Here is a 5,804-nt window from a genome sequence, read left to right as displayed (position 1 = left end):
ATGCTAGGATGGTCGCTGCAAAAAGGATGGAAATCGCCAGCGTCCTTCTTCCTGTGGCAACAACTGTAAAACTCGGCGAAAAGAACATCGACGTCGACGTTAACACCAGCCATAGAGACGGAGAAAACCGCACTATTGTCAAAATAGAGAAAATAGCTAATCTAGCTAGCAATGAAGAAAAAACCCGCAACAGAGCTCAGCGCGACACGTCTTCCTTTGAAGGAGGCTCTAGTCGAACTGACGAGTGATGTGGTGACGCATGTCAAGTGCAGTTGTGGGCGGGGCTTAGGGGATGCTGTCGCATGAGCGGTGAATTTCAGAGCCTAGCGTCGCCAGAGGCGAGGTCAGAGGGTAATATGTAAATATAGCACTACGGAGTAGCGATAATAGAACTGAAATGACAACATGTGAATCTGTACGCTGTTCCGTGAGACTGAATAAAATCGGTAAACCCGAATCTGGTGAAACTACATCTTTTCATAAAGAACACGTTATCACATATTGGCGACGAGGATACTGGATGGATGGGGGAAGTGCCTGATTGAAGACGGATGCGACTGGATGAGTTCAGGTGGCGGACGGTAGGAAGACGTGCTAAGTACGGAGAACTAGCCAGGGCTAAATTGGACCGGAGGATTAACGAGCAGAAACGTAAAGATGAATGCAATGATAGGCACCCTGTCGGCATTTGATGCAAAGGAGCAGACATGGGAAGAGTACTACGAGATTCTCGATCAGTTTTTTGAAGCAAATGAAATTGATGGCGGAGAGAAGCAGAGAGCTATCCTCATCAGCGTGGTGGGACCAGCCACATACAAGCTCATAAGAAACCTGGTGAGTCCAGCAAAGCCTAGCTCGAAAACGTACAATGAGATAACAACTCTAATGAGAGAGCACTTCAACCCTAAACCGAGTGAGATCGTACAGAGATATAAATTTGATTCCCGTTTCCGTCAGCCTAACGAGACCGTCAGTGCATATGTAGCAGAGCTGAGACGATTAGCTCATGATTGTAACTTTGGAACTACACTGGAACAGATGCTAAGAGACCGTCTAAGTGTGCGGGATTAATGATGATCGGATTCAAAGGCGTTTACTATCTGAAACAGACCTCACGTTTGAGAGGGCATTCAAGATTGCCGTAGCTGCAGAGGCCGCTAGTAAAAATGCACAAGACCTGCAAGCAAAGCCACCGTTAGCATGTCACAGTATGAAAACGGAGGGGAAAGGGAGGAGATTGGAAAACGAGAGAGAAGGAATGCTACCGGTGTCATGGAAAGCAACACAGTGCAGCGGAGGGCAAGTTTAAAGAAGCAAAGTGTCACTCTTGTGGGAAAGTTGGGCATATTGCCAAGGCTTGTAGAAACAGAAACAGAGAAGGTGCACCGCGCCCCACTGAGAAATCACACAGAGCAGAGCGACGCGTGCGTCCACATCCATCACACAATGTAGGCTGTGAGTGTGAGAGGCAGGATAGTGATAGTTCGGAACAAGAAGAAGAGGCATGTACATTAGCTTGCCTGAAAACAGAAACGTCCGTACAGAGAATAAAGCCATTTGAAGTAAACGTGGAAGTGAATAAAAAGAAAGTAAATTTTGAAATTGACACAGGGTGTAGTGTGAGCATCATGAATGAAATGAAGTTTAATGAGAGATGGGAAGAAAAACAATGCCCGTCAATAAAACAAACCAAACTCTCACTCAAATCATACACCGGAGAGAAAATTAAAGTAGTAGGAGTTGCTGAAGTGGAAGTAAACTACGCGCAACAAAGGAAGACGTTGTCCCTAGTGGTGGTGAAAGGTACTGGACCTAGCTTGTTAGGAAGAGGATGGCTAGAGGCCCTGAAGCTGAAGTGGGATGAGATAAAGCATATGAGGACACAGACACAGAGATTACCGGAAGTGCTCATGAAGCATGAGGATGTTTTCAAGCAAGAACTTGGCATGTTAAAAGGCATGAAAGCCACAATTCGTGTGTCTGCTGAAGCCCGTCCCAAGTTTTACAGGCCCTGCTCAGTTCCATATGCCATGAGGGGGAAAATAGAAGAGGAGACAGAGAGACTACTGAAGGAGGGCATTATAGCACCTGTTAAGTAATGCTGAGTGGGCGGCGCCCATTGTACCTGTCCTGAAGCCAGATGGTTCAGTCAGGATATGTGGCGATTACAAACTAACAGTAAACGGCGCCTGTTCTCTAGAGCAATACCCTATTCCCCGCGTCGAAGACCTGTTCAATACACTAGCAGGAGAACAGGAAACAGTTCTCCAAGCTCGATTTAAGCCACGTCTATCAACAGATCGTCATGGATGACGAGTCCAAGAAATACCTAACAATAAAAACACACAGAGGCCTGTTCACCTACAATAGGCTTGCGTTTGGAGTATCGTCAGCACCTGCGATTTTTCAGAGAACGATGGAAAGTCTGTTACAAGGCCTGCCTAGGGTAGCTGTTTATTTAGACGACATTATTGATGGGGAGAGATGAATCCGAACACCTGAGCACGTTGGACGAGGTGCTCAGACGACTCAAAGAAGCCGGTCTGCGACTTCACAGACGCAAGTGTGCATTCTTACAGGCCGAAGTGGAATACTTAGGTCACAGGATCGATGCTGATGGTCTGCACCCAGTACAGAGTAAGGTGAGAGCCATTGAGGAGGCCCCATCGCCAACCACAGTGACTGAGCTAAAGGTGTACCTAGGCCTGTTAAATTACTATAACAAATTTCTCCCCAATCTTGCCACACGTTTAGCTCCATTACAACAGCTGTTAAGAAAAGACGCTCCATGGGCCTGGAAAAAGGAACAGGAGGATGCTTTCTGTGTGTCAAAACAGCTGCTGAAATCAGCCAAAGTCCTGGGTCACTACACAGCAGACAAGGACTTGGTGCTGGCATGCGATGCCTCACCATACAGAGTGGGCGCCGTGCTGTCACATGTCATGGAAGATGGAAGTGAAAAGCCATTTGGCTTCATGTCACGCACACTGACACCAGCCGAGAAGCGCTACTCACAGCTCGATAAGGAGGGGTTAGCCATCATGTTCGGAATCAAGCGGTTCCATAAATACATCTATGGACGTACATTCACAATCAGCACTGACCACAAACCGCTAATATCACTTTTTCATGAGAAGAAGCCAGTGCCACAGATGGGGTCACCAAGAGTGCAAAGGTGGGCAACACTGCTGAGAGCTTACGAGTACAAAATCATATACAAACCCGGCAAGGAACACGCAAATGCAGATGCACTGAGCAGGTTGCCGCTGCCACAAACAGAGGAGGAAGACAACACAGAACAAGTCCTGATGCTGGATGTGATGGAAGATCCACCTATCACAACAGCACAGGTAAAGCAGTGGACAGCGAAAGATGAGACACTCTCTCAAGTGCTCCTTTGGTGTCTGAAAGGATGGCCAAAAGAGGTGGAAACGGCATACAAACCCTACAGTCAGAGAAGACTGGAACTGAGTGTGAAAGATGGATGTGTGCTCTGGGGGCGAGAGTGGTTGTTCCGAAGAGGGGAAGGGAAGCCATCTTGAAACAACTACACCACACACACACAGGTATATCTACAATGAAGGGCTTAGCACGTTCATACATATGGTGACCAGGGATGGACTCCAACATTGAAAGGGAAGTACAGTCCTGCCACACATGTCAGGAAAACAGAAAGTCTCCAGCTGCAGCGCCTCTCCACCCCCGGGAGTGGCCTGAGACACGCTGGAACAGACTTCACATTGATTATGCTGGCCCTCATCTAGGTAAGATGTTTCTTATCATTGTAGACGCACACTCCAAATGGATTGACGTGTATCCAACGAATACCGCAACAAGCCAAGCAACTATCGAAAAGCTCAGAAAGTGCTTTAGCACGCACGGGCTGCCCCAGACAATTGTATCTGACAACGGAACTTGCTTCACAAGCCAAGAGTTTGAAATGTTCCTGAAACAGAATGGCATACAGCACATGACATCTGCGCCCTTCCACCTGGCTTCAAACGGCCTGGCCGAAAGAGCCGTGCAGACATTCAAAGCAGGTATAAAGAAAATAAAAGGAGACACTTTAGAAACAAAAATAGCCAGATTTCTGTTCAATTACAGAATCACACCGCAAACCACTACTGGCTTGTCACCAGCGGAAATGCTGATGTCCAGGAGACTACGTTCAACACTGGATCTTCTACTGCCTGATGTGAAGTCAAAGATACGTAAGAAACAACTTAAACAAAAGCAACAACATGACACACACAGTAAGTGGAGAAGTTTTTCCCCTGGTGATGATGTGTACATCAGTAACTACAGCTACGGGCCCAAGTGGGTACCAGCGGTCGTCGAACAGAACACAGGACCTGTATCCTACACGGTACAGACAGGAGATGGACGCATCATGAGACGTCATGTCGACCAAATCCGGAGACGGCATGCAACAATGACCGAGACGTCCATGCCGGAGTTGACAGAGAAGCCTAGGAGCCGGAGCAAACAGCGGAAGCCTTACCTGCAGACTCGACGGTCCCTGCTTCAGTGGAAGGGGAAGTCTCTGAGCCTGCTGAGATAGCTGAGGTTCACCCGCCAGACGTGAGAGCAGACCCACCACCAGTACTGCACCGCTCTGAGCACACAAGACAGGCTCCTGCTTACCTGAAAGACTTTGTAAGTTAGTAGTGAGATCCCTCAAGCAAGAGCAAGAATGCGCTCTGGGAATCACTGGAAGGCTGGTAGTCTACCCACCTTCCCAGTTCATTCTTGTGCTATGTTCAAGCATGATATGTTAAAAAAAAAAAACACGGTTAAACATTGTCATAATATGAAACGTTGAAATTAAATTTGAACATTTGATTAAGTTAAACATTTTATTTAGTTTTGAATTACTGTTACAGTACAATGTGTGAGCAGTTAAAAAAAAAAAAAGGTAACACGGTTAAAGCTCACCCGAGTAGTTTACTCTTAAGGGGGGGAGGGATGTGGTATACTGACTACCTGTTCATATTATATTTACCTGCAGTACCACCCCACGCCCTAAGGAGGTACAGTTGACTCCTAGGGTTATCAAGTTGATGAGTTGAGATATACAGAGAGTAAGTAGTGATAACTGAAATGACAACATGTGAATCTGTACGCTGTTCCGTGAGACTGAATAAAATCGGTAAACCCGAATCTGTTGCTCTACATCTTTTCATAGAGAACACGTTATCACAGCAACTTACGTTCTCTTTGGGTGTAATGAAGGGCTGGTCAGCGACCTGCTGTTCAGCCTCCTCTTCATCAGCCCTCTGGGACCTGTTCTTGAACCAGTCCAGAGGCACAGGGTGACAGCCTGGCTCTACATATTGCAGGCCAAATCTCTCCCCTGTGTCTCTGTGGCTCAACTGCAGTGCAGGGTATTTGGCATGGCCCATCACCTTCTCCGATGCCACGTTCAACTGCATGATGAGCAACTCTTCGTCCTCCTCCATTACTGTGAAATGAAACAAAGATGTCATTACATATACATTACATACACACATATATATATTTTTTTATGTATTTATTTATTTATTTTTATTATTTTATTTTTACATTATTCTTATTGTCTTTATCCCATGTCCTGTGCTGAAATGTGAAAGCACTTTGAGTTGCATTCTCTGTATGAAAGGTGTTATATAAATAAAGCTTTTTTATTATTACAAATACCATGGTTAAAGAAAGCAAACCAATAATTATTCATATTTTGTTTATGTTATTAACTTACCTGGAAGATCAGAGGCAGGAGTCAAGGTGGCTGTTGGGGTTGGGGCTGCCATGACAGGTGCCAGTGGAGC

General features: G+C 46.1%; 1 pseudogene; it reads left to right on the top strand.

Annotated features, from left to right (window-relative positions):
- The first annotated feature begins 657 nt into the window (after positions 1 to 657).
- Positions 658 to 4,561, top strand: LOC130122590 (uncharacterized protein K02A2.6-like; annotated as a pseudogene).
- The last annotated feature ends 1,243 nt before the right edge of the window (positions 4,562 to 5,804 follow it).

This window comes from Lampris incognitus, chromosome 13 (assembly GCF_029633865.1).
Source record: "Lampris incognitus isolate fLamInc1 chromosome 13, fLamInc1.hap2, whole genome shotgun sequence".
Lineage (NCBI taxonomy): Eukaryota > Metazoa > Chordata > Actinopteri > Lampriformes > Lampridae > Lampris > Lampris incognitus.
The sequence above is the reverse complement of the archived record's forward strand: the minus strand, read 5'-3'. Positions and strand labels throughout refer to the sequence as shown.